This window comes from Haemaphysalis longicornis, unplaced genomic scaffold, assembly GCF_048455015.1.
Source record: "Haemaphysalis longicornis isolate Haplotype H1 unplaced genomic scaffold, Haemaphysalis longicornis Haplotype H1 scaffold_4, whole genome shotgun sequence".
Lineage (NCBI taxonomy): Eukaryota > Metazoa > Arthropoda > Arachnida > Ixodida > Ixodidae > Haemaphysalis > Haemaphysalis longicornis.
Genome location: NW_027526361.1, coordinates 186,001,688 through 186,014,694, shown reverse-complemented (window position 1 = coordinate 186,014,694; position 13,007 = coordinate 186,001,688). Strand labels below are relative to the sequence as shown.

Here is a 13,007-nt window from a genome sequence, read left to right as displayed (position 1 = left end):
GAATGTCCCGGTGTGTTTTGTTAATACGCGTTCTTGCCCATGGAGATGAAACGTTCTAGCGCGAGGCGTTGTAAAACGAGTGTCCTGGTGTTTTAGTACCGTGACTACATGAGGCGACAAGAGACGCCGACAGCCCGAGCCCCTGAGGTGCTTCGCCCCTAAAAAAACAACAAGGAACATAACTTGGACAGACCATCGGTTCATGACATGCCAACGCGAAGGATTCTCTCGAATGCCCGCTCAGTCGGCACTGTGGTAGCATCGCTATGCGAAGGAGTTCTTCAATGTGAACACGAACACTGTAACAATCTTCTTCGCTCCCACGGAAGTTGGCGCGCAGCTGAACAGCCGATTAGTCACTACGCGCGAGATGCAGTTTCATTGCGTGAGCAGTAGACGGGGCATGTCGTCAAACGTTATACGACGCTCTATTTGTTTTCTCGTCACTCTGTCAACAAAGCGAGCGAAAGACGATCACAGAATAACAGAGTGGAGAGAGCTGCCTTTGCAACGCTGGCACGTTTCCATTGAAAAGCCGAAGCGCGGCTCGCCGGATGCCTTGACGAGTGTTGCGACTCCCGCCACTTCTGGCGCGCGTTCTAAAATCGAGTGTGCAGCCGTGTGGGCGGCAAAAGGTGAATGAGTTGGCAATGAGGGCGACAATATTCCGAAACTCTTGGACTACAGATGGAGCGCCAGGCAGCCAAATCCGCTACTAAAGAGAACAGACGTGACCCCTGAGCTGGTTACAGCGCTAGGCACGGTTGGCGCGGCGCACAGTGGACTGCTATAGGTGGTATTCGTTGAAAAGTTTAGCTGTCAATTTCTTTGCTTGGCAACACTGGAAACGGCCACAGACATGGCCGATGCGCCACGGAGATGGCGCGGCTTGGGCCACTGCGCCCGCACGCCGAAGAAAAAAAAACACTGGCGTGCGTCGTCTGCTCCGTTTCAAGCAGATTATCAACGGTGGTGTCAACAGAGATGCTATTAATCGCACTCACAGTGGACTCGAGGCAATACTTTGCGTTCGGTGAGGTAGAATTTGTAACGTGCGACACAGTCATGTACTTAGCACGGACAAGTACCGCCATCCCGCGGAGCCCGACGTAACCAGTGACGGCGCACTTACACGGTTGCCTGTATGCGCGCCTCGTCAGTGAATACAAGCAATAGCCGGAGAACGGCGCGCACGTCGAGCGAAGTCCCCTGAGAGAGGGACCAGATGGTCACGCCGATGTTCTGATCGACCAATGAACGTTCAAGTATTTATTGTTTTTTGTCATCACAATTTACTCTTCTTCGATTATGAAAGAATGCGATATGTATAAAAAATTGTTCGATATAATTTAAAGACGCTGCATTAGTGCTGCTTTCAGTAGTACTACTAGCACTAAACTTTATTAATCTCCAGATGGTGGTAGGAAAGAGAAACGTGTGATCGTTCAAACCACCTTCATCGTTATACGACGCCCAAGGATCCTTCGGCCTCGGTGACGCTTTTGGCCATCTAGACGGTCCGGAAGTGGGTGTCAGGTGCTTGGGACTTTTCAGCCGAAGTAAGATAGAAATGCTGGCCGAGTGACTGCATGGTCACAATTCTCTTGGACATCCAAGACTTAGTGATTTTGAATGCTACAGCGTGTGCCGCCTATACGCACCATATTCCAAAGACGTTCTGAGCGATCTATTCCGAGGTCTGAGCAGAAGCCTATTTCGGCCGGATGAGCGCATAGTAAGCGCAAATTCTCTGCTCGAGTGAGTGAGGAGCATGCTTTTCTGAGGATTGCAGGGGGTGCATTTAATGTCAATGTGGCTGACTTAAAGGTATTCAGGCTTGCCTGGTTTGGTATATACCTCCGCATGTTTCCAGGAAGCTGGGGGCTCTACAGAGGCTCAGATGGCATTGGGTGAGTCAATTGGCCACTGGAGAGCAGGACCTTCTTCTTGCACACCTCATATGTGACACAACGTGGTCCTCGAGGTGCGCGCAGCATTAAGTGGTCGACGGCGACAATAAATTGTGCCAGGGTAAACGGTTCTTGTGTGCCATTAACGCCAGCCTGAACTGGGGACCATCCTGCTGCTACAGGAAGTTTGGGTTTGCTGCCGAACGCTAAAGTAGCCTGATAGAACGCCCGGAAGCTTATTCACATTCCGTGTCCCACAGGGGCCAGCAACTCACTGCGTCACCGGGGGCTCGTGTGAACATATATATCCACGTCCTTTTAAAGCGAAGCTTTATTTGCCTCTCTCGTGGCTTTTCAAGCAGATGCCGCTGGTGCTGTAGCTCCGTGGCCGAATGCAGCGCTTGTGCCCCGTGGGAGCCGCCGCTCCTGTGACGAGACGCAGTAAAGCCAGCGGACAGAGCGCTGCTCTCTGCGAGTATCGGTCCCGCCGCCGATGCGTCCGAAGAGCGCGTGAACACACGCCAACAAAATCGCTGAAAAACGTTGCCGCAGCCTGTAATGGTCTAATTAGTGTTCCATCATGGCCGCTGTGGGAGCAGTGATAGTTGATTTTACCCAGCCGGACTAACCGCTTCCACTCATCTGACAAGTGTGTGCCGCCCCCCAACCCTGATATTCGTTGGCCGCTAGGTCCAGTGGCCCCACCAGGCTCGGTGGGCAACATTGTGTGTGGCTGGCAAATAAACACCGCCGAGCACAGCGCTCGCGGTCAGTCACCGTCACCACCAGCACGCTGCATGTCGTCTCTCGGCTGGAGGGTACCCCTACCCTCCCAGGTTCACGAACGCGGGGCTAAATCGTGACAAATCACTGACTAGCCAGAATCACTGTTAATTATTGATATTGACGCTTGCTAGTCCGTGAGCGGAAGCGGTTAGTCCTGCTGGGTAAAATCAAGACAGACTAATACTTGCAGTTGCGAAACGACACCAGCGAGGATTGCTGTACTGGATGGGAGCAGTCTTTCTTGATTTTTACCCAACCGGCAAAACCGCTCCCGCTCACCGACTAGCCAGCGTCATATCAATAATTAACAGTGACTCTGGCTAGTCAGTGAGGAGAATCGGTTCGGCCGATTGGGTGAAATCACCAATGACCTCTCCCACGGCCGCCGTGATGCAACACTATTAAGACCATTGCCGCCGCAGCCTTCTGGGCATCCAGGCCCACAAACATGGTCACGCAATACATGGACGTTTTTGGTGACCGCGAAACGTGGAGCAGAACGTTAATGCATGCTGGGTGTGCTGGCTGGTATCAAGGCCAACAGAAAGGCCACGCGTGCTTTTGTCCCAACACATGTCGCCCTGACGCCAGTGCAACCATTTCTAATGGTGCTACTTGGACCCTGTTATGCAGTTGACAACACCGATACTGATGACGATGTCAACGCACCTAAAGCTACTCTTTACGTCCATTGTCACGTGCGCGTCCGTGTTGTCCGGAAGTTGGTTTCAACGCGTGGATGGACAGAACTCCCGAAGTTTCCCAGCTGCGCGGCACACTTGGTTCGGCGCTTTGGGGACTTAATATTATGATCGTTGCGGTAACACAAAGGACGGTCATGTCCTGCAGTTCGCGCATCCCGTGTGTTCGCTTCATTTGGAGGAGTCGGACAAGAGGCCTTCCGGGACACGAGAAGTGCCAGCAGAATATTGCAAAATGGCCGCACGCGTTACCAGCAAGCATGCACCGCAAGTTGTGCAGGCAGGCGGGTGACCCATATGATCCACTTAAAGTCACGAGGAATGCATGGATTTCCCAAGGATTGCGCTACTGAGCACGAGGTCGCGGGTTCGATTCCCGGCCGCGGCGGCCGCTTTTCTGATGGAGGCGAAAAGCAAAAACGCCCGTGTGTACGAGATTTCGGCGCACGTTAAAGATCCCCAGCTGGTCAAAATTAATCCGGAACCCTCCACTACGGCGCGCCTCATCGCCTGCGTTGCGTCGGCGCGTTAAACCCTACAATCAATCAATCCCTTTTCCAAGGAATCATAACGGACAGAGTACCAAAACAAATAATTCACTCAGCTCATGACCCCTAAGATATTCTTCCCATGAGGTTTGGTAATATTGCACTGTCGTGTTCGCTATTTTAATGGTTACCTACGAAAGTTGTTACTCCGCTCAACTACTGCCTGGCTACAGATGTAAGTCTACGGCGTTCTGTTCCTAAGGTTTGCGGAAAAAGATGCATTTTTCTGGTGTGTTTCGTGCACGGGTTTCGTTTATTGTTGCCCAGAATGCCAAAATAGTCTAAGTATTCTGAGATCACAATGCCTTATATAACTCATGTGAGGTTTTAAAATACCTATTACTTGTTAAATTGAATGAACACAAAAGCTACAGAGCTAGCAAATGCAGAACCGTGTAGAAGCGGGATAAACGGCACATGATTTCGTAACTTGAAAATAGCGCATACACCGAGCAAGACGACAGAACATATGAAGTGCGTTGTGCGTTTCTAGTTGCCCCCCCCCCCCTTCCCACACACACACACACACACTTAAGTTCTGCTTTGAGTTTTAGAAAGCTTAGCAGGCCACCTACGAGCCGTCATGTGATGCGCGTTATGTCAATTTTCATCGCATCAACGACCTACGCGTTACCAGAAGCCACGGCTACACCATCGTTCGCACATCTGCGGTTAATTAAACCCGCGAAATTTTTTTAAGGGCGAAGCACCTTAAAAGAAGACGTCGCTTTGTCAGGGCTTGGCGTCCACGTATACAGTGTTGCGAATGCGCGAGGAGCATTGGATTGGATTGTATTAGATTGAACTGGATTGGATTGGATTGGATTGCATTAAATTAAATTGTATGGGATTGGATTGGATTGGAGTGGTATGTACTGTTCAAACGCGTTGTCACTTATTTACATGCGCGAGTGGGCAATGCCACGGGTGATTTCCGGTAACAACGATCCCCAGTGCTTCGCCTACTCGACATGATTTATTTCGTGGAGATGCGGGAATTTTTTGTTTGCACTCAGGCCTGAAGAACGCCGACGACGTGGAGCCCAGCCTAGTAGCACCGGTCCTGCGAAATATCTACAAGAGTACGCAGGCCGACAAAAAGAGAGAAGAATGCGACAAGCAACACACTTATGCGCCTACGAGACGAGAGGTCAGTGAAGTGAATGTTGCGATAATGCTACAAGCTACCGCAACGGTGAAGTATTAACCTGAAGCTAGTGGTTCCATTCGTCAAAAATTCAATGCCTGATTTCCTGATGTAATCTATTGGCGCTGTTTCAATTAGTCTGTATGTCTGTCTGTCTGTCTGTCTGTCTGTCTGTCTGTCTGTCTGTCTGTCTGTCTGTCTGTCTGTGAGCGCGTGCGTGCGAGGATGCACCTTATCTCCTTCTCTAATGTCTGGAAACGTGTCAGTGCCACGTTTGGGCAGAGCGATGACACATACTATTATTCCAGTATTCGGTCGCTCTTTCTTTTTGAGGGTATAGTAACAACGCAAGGTGGTGGCAAATCTTGGATATGATGATGTGGATGTGTGGTAGTCCATTGTAGAACTGAGGCGATGTTGTAGAGCATTTCCGCCTGGTTTGAGGAAGCAAATGCTCAGAGAAGAACAAGGCGCCCTCGGCCCTCCGCCGTCCTGCCCAATCTACTCAACGTAAATCCAGAGACGGGGCGTTGTGGAAGGGAGACAACCTGGAAGACCGCTGCGTTGGGAAGAAGGAGCGGGGGGAATTAGGACACTCTTGGTCCCTTTCCTCATGCTAGGCTCGCAATAATTTCAGCTAGCTGAAGCCCATGAGATTGAAGGGGAGGGGAGTAAGAAAGTTTGAAGACAGAAGGCACTTAAAATTTTCAAAGTGAATGGTATCAGCACAAAACCACTAAAACACTCGCAGTAAACACTACCGCATTACAAACGGAAGTACACAGACTGACTGGCTGTTGTGTAAGAAAATATGATTGTTTTGAACGCGATAGCATTCGTTTCACAGTGCGCGGTAGCGCTGTGTGCCTATGGCCAAGTTGCAGTGGGTTATTGGCCCTCCTCAATTCCCGTCCTGCTCGTAGCTTTCATGAATTCTCCTAGACTCGAACTTCCCGCTACCACTGATGCTACAGGAGGACGCTGTAATGGCGAAAAGTTGCGCTATTGGGATACGTGATACTGGAGACATACTGTTTGCGCTGAAAGACAGGACACATGACAGTAATACAGGCGACTAACGCTGTACGTCCTTTGTCTAGCGTTTATGTCCAGCGTTCGTCCCGTGTATCCCTATCTCGTGCCTCGTCTTTCAGCGCTAATCTTCCGGACCATGATACACTGAAGGCAGTTGCGGGGAAAAAGAAGGAGGTCATGGCGCCAACTAGGCAGGGGCAGCTCGCGGAGCGTCTGGCCCTGTAGACCTTGTGGAGTTTCAAGTTTCCATCAAACTTTAAATTGGAAATTGAGCAGTAATTTTGGTTTTCAATGCCAACTGGACTTGCCTTCACTCCCACTGGAAAGAAAATAGTACAGCCGAGTCCGCGCAAGAGCTTTCTGCTTATAGGACCCGTTTTCAACAATTACTGATTCTTCTGTGAGAACACCTTGCTGTCATTGGTGTATGACTACCACTCAATAAATTTCAGCCTGCCCCATCTATGGCCAGAGTTACACGCAGCGGTGATAAAAAGGCACGCTAAGCTCCTCCTCCTCGAGGCTAGGCATTTCGTGCACGTATTCCTATATCGCAAGTATTTCCCGATGCATAGTAACAATGTGAACTTATTGTTATGAGATAGGTAAAGATAAGATAACTCACCGTACAAGAGAAATCCTACCTCCCTGGGGTGTACCAGCGAACGTGTCTTTTCCTCGGGGTTTAGTTTTCATATCTGAGTTTATTTTGTCAAGCTCACAAAAGCACCGCATTTGCACCATTTCTATGGAGGACTTTTGTTGACTGCGTCTGACAGATTGTTAGAGATCAGTGAAACCCAGCAGACTGAACAATTTCTCAAGCACAGCTGACCGCTGCCTTGCTGTCCATTGGGCAGTCCATGCTTAAACACATCATACTTCATACTGAATTGCGCTAAGTATACACACGAATAGCATGCTAACAGAACTGGGACGAGACGCAAACTTGCAACTGTTTATTTAAAAAGACGACATAAATGGGGGACACCTAAATGTACACACAAGAGCGACACTCTGCGCTTGCGCAGTAAAACCGATAAAACCTAAAACCAAAACAAGAGGGGGCAGAAACAAATCTGCTCAGACGGCCACAAAAGATAACAAAAGATAACACAAAAGATAACATAACATGACAAGAAAGATAGCATATTGCGAGCAGACACTCCCACTTTTTCCTGCCAGTGTTCTGGTATTTCGTGGTCGTCTGAGCAGATTTGTTACTGCACCTTCATGTTTTGGTTTTAGGTTTTATCGGTTTTACTGCGCAAGCGCAGAGTGTCGCTCTTGTGTGTATATTCAGGTGTCCCCCGTTTCTGTAGTCTTTTTAAATAAACAGTTGCAAGTTTGCGCCTCGTCCCAGTCCTGTTAGCGTCCTATTTGTGTGTATTGTTAGCGTAATTCAGTATGAAGCATCAGCAACTAGCCCCATTCTACGTACTTTTAAACACATCCTTCCTCAAGGATACTGCAAATTGCCATATTTCTTATTCCCGTCTGAGCACGCGGCAAGAGACGAATTTATTTAAATCATTTTATCATTTTTCACGTATATAATGCCATTTTTTTGTATTGCTTCCGTCAGGGTGCTCCCCCTCAATTCATTCTCAGTTTTTAGTCATGTTCCGTATTCAAAACTATGCCGCATATTTAGTTTTATATAATAGCGGCGCAGCCAACGTCGAAAAACAAAGGTATTGAATTTTCCTGATTTTCATTTTTGTTTTGTTACTTTTTTTTTCGCTGAAGGATCAACCAGCCCCGACACCAGAGAACACCCAAGAAATCCGAGGCTACCCCAATGGCCACGTGAACTACGCAATGACCAATGACGATGGCGTACCACAGTGCATACACAACACTGCCGTCTAGTCGACTCAGAGAGAGCTGTGATATCTTATGCAAGATTCATTTTGTCCATTGAAATGCCACGCTGTATCAATCTACTTCGCAACGTGACGCCGCGGGGGTGCTAGCATTGGTAGTGACACTGACTACCGTCCAGAATGCCGCCGCCGACACCGACGTGCAAGCCTTCCGACAAAGAAATAAGCGGAGGACATATCCTGGCGTCGCTCTTCGTGAAGCCGCTCCCGCCATGTCAGGGCGTGCACGGAGCCCACTTCCGCTTCCCGTACACCTCTGCTTCCGTCGCCCTCTCCACCGCTACTTCCGTTTCAAACGGCAGCCGATCGGGCACGCGAACGCCGAAGTTAACCTGCCGACGCCGTGAGGTGATGGTAGTGAAAACATTTATTGAACTCATTTGTTGGTCGAACAGCAGCCTCGGTGAGTGGGCTCCTCAGTCCAGGACTCCAATGGCGGACGCTATCCGGCGGGCCCGCTCGATCAGCCGTTGCTGGTCTTGCGGGGCAGTGCTGGACAGAGCAGCCTCCCAAGAGGAGAGGGTGGGGATGCGTATAAGGGTGAGCCCGTCTGGTGGACGCGGACACTCCCATACAGAGTGGTAGAGGGTGGGAGTGGGGCTCTGGAAAGCCGGGCAGTTGCCAGCGTATTGGGTGGGGTATATAGAAGAGGTATTTGTGGTGTAAGTTTGGGGACGTGTGCCTGGAGCTGCCGCCATGACGTGGCGTCGGCGCGGGACAGGGAGTGGTGGGGTGGGGGTAGTGTTTTTCTTTGTGTGCGGTAGTAGGCGAGTGTGAGTGTATAGTTGAGAGATTCGTGGGATGGGATGATGGAAGCCGATGTCTTGGGGTCACCCTGGCTCTTTCTGTCCACTTCCCCTGACGCCCGGTGGGTCATTTCTCGCGCGAGGCATCTTTGAAAATATAGCTGTACTCGCCGCCTCCACCGCCGCTATCTTGCTCACACCCGTAGCTATGACGTAGCGCAGTAAAAATTGTTCGTGGCATTTAGCCAGATTCAGCCACCATAGCTGCGAAAAATTCAGCAACACTGTCTGTGAACCTCCTTAAATTAGCGCCACTTCCGCCAAATCTTGTGTGGCGTTTAGCACACCAGGGGCGGTATTCTCGTAACTGTCCCTTTTGAAAACGTCCCTTTTGAGTCCCTTTCATCGTGACGTACTTCCGGTTAAGCAATGGGCGCTAACAGTAGGTTTGCCACGCTTGCGTTACGTCACTTCCGGTAGTTTGCTTTAAGCCAACCAGGGCTCGCCAAAAGGGACACTTTTGAAAGGGACGCGAAAGGGACAAACTCGAGAATACCGCCCCAGGAATCTGTCCTGCGTTTCAATTCCTCCATAATCAAGTTTATAACGACGGACGGTGAAATAGCGGTGGCTGCAAAACTGTAAGAATTCTGGGGGCGGCTGGGCACTGCTCACAACAATGGATTAGGCGAAAAGGTTTCATTTTTGTGCGGGAAAACATTTTTAAGGCGTCATTCTTCAATGGCGCTAGTGAATTACCGTAGAATAGGGAACTTGGTTGTAGCATTGTGCCAAATATAGTGGTCGATTTCTTGTGCCGTACAGAAGCGCAGTTTTTCGCCGCGTTAGACATAACGCCATTACTAAGCTTGGCGAACCCTTTTCACCGTGTTGTAGGTACGCGTACTTCCATAGCTTGCTTTTTTGTTTCATTTCTACGCAGTCGCTTCCTCTGGTAATTATTGCTCTTTGTAGTTAATCGGACGTTCACATAAGAAGGGACACCTTGATCGGTGACATGTCGAGCACCAGCACCACATGCAGGGCGTCCTACCCCGTTGTACGGCTTTAAGCAATGTTCAACGCGTAAGCCTGTTGGCTTGAGTTACAACTGTGTTATGCAGCTCCTATTGTGAGCGCTTTTTGTGCACAACCGGCCGTTGTGGAGCAGCGGCAGAAACATTGCGCTGCTTAGCACGAAGACGTGAGTTCCATTTCCGGCCGCAGCGGCTGTTTTATCTAAAGAAATGAAAAAGCAATTTCCTTTAGCAGAAGCAAAATGGAGAGACAAGCTAGTTGGTGAACATTCATGAGTGAAGCTTAAGCGCAAACTGACACAGGGACGAGAAAGGGAAACGACTCCAGCGCTTACTATCAACTGAAAGTTATATTGAAATCGAAAGCACATATATACCACGCCAAGACCAAACAATCGGGCACGTGGGACCGTCGCACATGCGTACGGCCGTACATGAGGACAACCGCCCGCCTTTCCTTTATTCTCGTTTCCTTATATTCAAATGCCAAATTTAACTACCTCTCCGTCGTCAGTAAAGAGGAAAAAAACATGTAATTACCGCCGGTTGTACGAAAGCTGTCTTTCAACTGGTCTTCAATTACTTCGCTGTGCACTCGCCACGGAGCAGAGTTTCGTCCTGGGCGGAAATTCTGTGGTATACTTGCGTTGATCTCAAAAATCTCGGCTCGTTTGTCCGCAATTTCTCGTCTCAATAGTGCGCGGTCTAATTTTTCGCCAACTGCGTAGAGAAAACTGCGAAGCAAGCAAAAACGACGGAGTCACGAGTACGGAAAACATTAGTAGTGGCTTAGCTCGGCTATGCCGGGATATACGTACCGAGAGCTAAGGTTCAGCTGGTTATTCTTAGCTTTCCTGGTTGTATAGGATTAGCTTGGTTGTCATAGGATTAGCTTGATTATCATGCTTACTGCTGCTTCAATGACACACACACACGGTATACGCATTATGTGACACGTGTATATTTACTTTTGCTCAACGTCTGGTTGCTTTTCTATTGCAACAAAGACGGCTCGGTGGTTCGGCGCAGCGTCAGACTTGGCTACTGCGCAACGGAGGCGCACAGCTGGGCACGCGCCGGTGCCAGTGCGTCGGTAGCGGCTATGACGTCACTCTTCTGGAATGCGCAGACCGGCTAGGCGCGCGCGGCGGTGGCGGCTCCGGCGCGCCAGCGGTGCGCCGTTTGACGTCACTGCTCTTCGCGCATCCATGCACAGCACGGCTCTCCAGGAGCCACGCGAAACTGATCATCCTCGGCGAGTGTAGCTCACGCTACAAAACTATACGCGTGGTGCGTCTATTCATTTCCTCGTTCTTTTTCCTCTTCCCCTCCATAATGCGGGCCCGCGTGCAATTTTTTGTCTCTTCAGGACAGGGCTAAACCCCACGAGAGAAAGTTAATGTCGGCCACAATTGAGCTACATTGTTCGACTTTTGTTTACTCTCGCGGTACACCGATCACTGGCGCATCCTAGTCTAAAATCACAACAGAAATACCGCAAAAGCCTAACAAGATTTTTTTGTCGTACGACAAAAAACTTTGTTGTGACAACAGAAGCCCTGTTGTTACGAGAAAGCCATTTGTTGCTACGACAAACATTTCTGTCGTAACGACAAAGTCAATTTTCTCAACGACAAACATTCCTGTAGTCACAACAGAACTGCCATTTACGCTACTCTTCTTAACGGGCAATAAAATTCAAACCAATGTGCAACTACTGATGCAACATCAGGATCACGACAAGACAGAAATTCAGCCCGAAGAAACATCAAACTTAGGAAAGGAATACGACACACCACAGAAAGGAATAAGACACACCACGATACGACAAACGACAGTACGACACGCGACAAACTACAAAAATTTTTCTTGTCGTCTTTTTCGTCTGGGATATACAGCCGCAGCTCGCAAAGTTGGACCTGTCGTCACCAACACAACAGTTTTCTCGTTTTTCTCTTATGGCAATGGCCTAAATATGTAGTGCAGGCCAAAAAGAGTACTATTGACTTAAGCGAGCGGTTAAAGCAAGGTGCTGTGCCTCACACTCCGTGTACCTGGAAAAGGTCGACAGTGGCTCTCTCACGAGGATGTTAACGGACACAAGCTGAATTTGTTTTTTTTTTAATAAAAAGGTCACACCTCTTGCCCCTTTCTTGTATTTCCGCTTCCTCGCTTAAGGGAAACTAAAGGCTCAATGAAATGTTGTTTTTAATTAAAGATCACATCTTTCGTCTCGGCTTTTGTCCGACTAGCAGCAAGCGGTATTTGCTGAGACATAGGTAAATAAAGCTGGCATTTCTCTCTTTCGTTTCCCTTTCATTTTTTAGTGACGTGCCATTACGTCACAGAGTATGAACCGGTGCTGTCTTGGCGCTCTCACGCTGGCAACGGCACCTTTTACGTCTCCAAACCATGGCCGACGCCGACAGCGTTTCTATGGCCGAGGAAGCTGGCTTGGACTCACGATTTTTTACCCACGGAATAAGGAATGCCCTTAAATGCTCAGTCGGCAAGTATGCGCGCCTGTAGCGGACTCCCAGACCCTATGGAGCCGACTGCGAGCGAAACCAAGCCTGGGTTGCCCACCTGGACAAGGAGACCTCGTCGAGGACAACCCTTCTTGATCACGGTTTGATCTCTACCTCATGGAGCGCGGACCCGAACATGGGTTACGAAACAAATGTTTACTTCTTGGGAAACGACAAGCGCCGCTTCGAATATCAAGCGCGGCGTCCCGGCAAGCGCGGTTCAGGCGGGCGCCTTCACCTCCCTGATTTGCCGATCACAGCCGTTTCATAGTATCTTCTCTCGCGCGATCCTGGCATGAAATAAACACTCTAATCTCGGCAGCTGTGTCGAGCAGTCGTCGCTGCCCGCACTCGCCTTGGCCCAAACATAACAAGGGCAGAGCGACGCACGCTTTACAGATGGTCAATGGCGGCTTGCGGCGAAAGGAAGAACCGCAAGGTCCGATCGGTCAGCTAACTACCCGCAGTAAGTATGTACACCTTTAAGGTTCATCATCATCATCATCATCAGCTTATCTACGCCCACTGCAGGGCAAAGGCCTCTCCCATTATTCTCCTATTCCCTCGGTCCTGTGCCAACTGTGACCAATTTATCCCCGCAAACTTCTTGATCTCATCTGCCCATCTAACTTTCTGCCGCCCCCTACAACGCTTGCCTTCTCTAGGGATCCACTCTGTTACCC

General features: G+C 49.6%; 1 pseudogene across 1 annotated transcript in view; it reads left to right on the top strand.

The window, feature by feature from the left end:
* The window catches only part of LOC144179572 (sodium-coupled monocarboxylate transporter 2-like), a 94,327-nt pseudogene extending 82,224 nt beyond the window's left edge, over positions 1-12,103 (top strand). Inside the window, exons 16-17 of the transcript XR_013324285.1 lie at positions 4,962-5,095; positions 7,877-12,103. The product of XR_013324285.1 is annotated as a sodium-coupled monocarboxylate transporter 2-like (transcript). The remainder of the gene's footprint in view (positions 1-4,961; positions 5,096-7,876) is intronic.
* Positions 12,104-13,007: the final 904 nt, after the last annotated feature.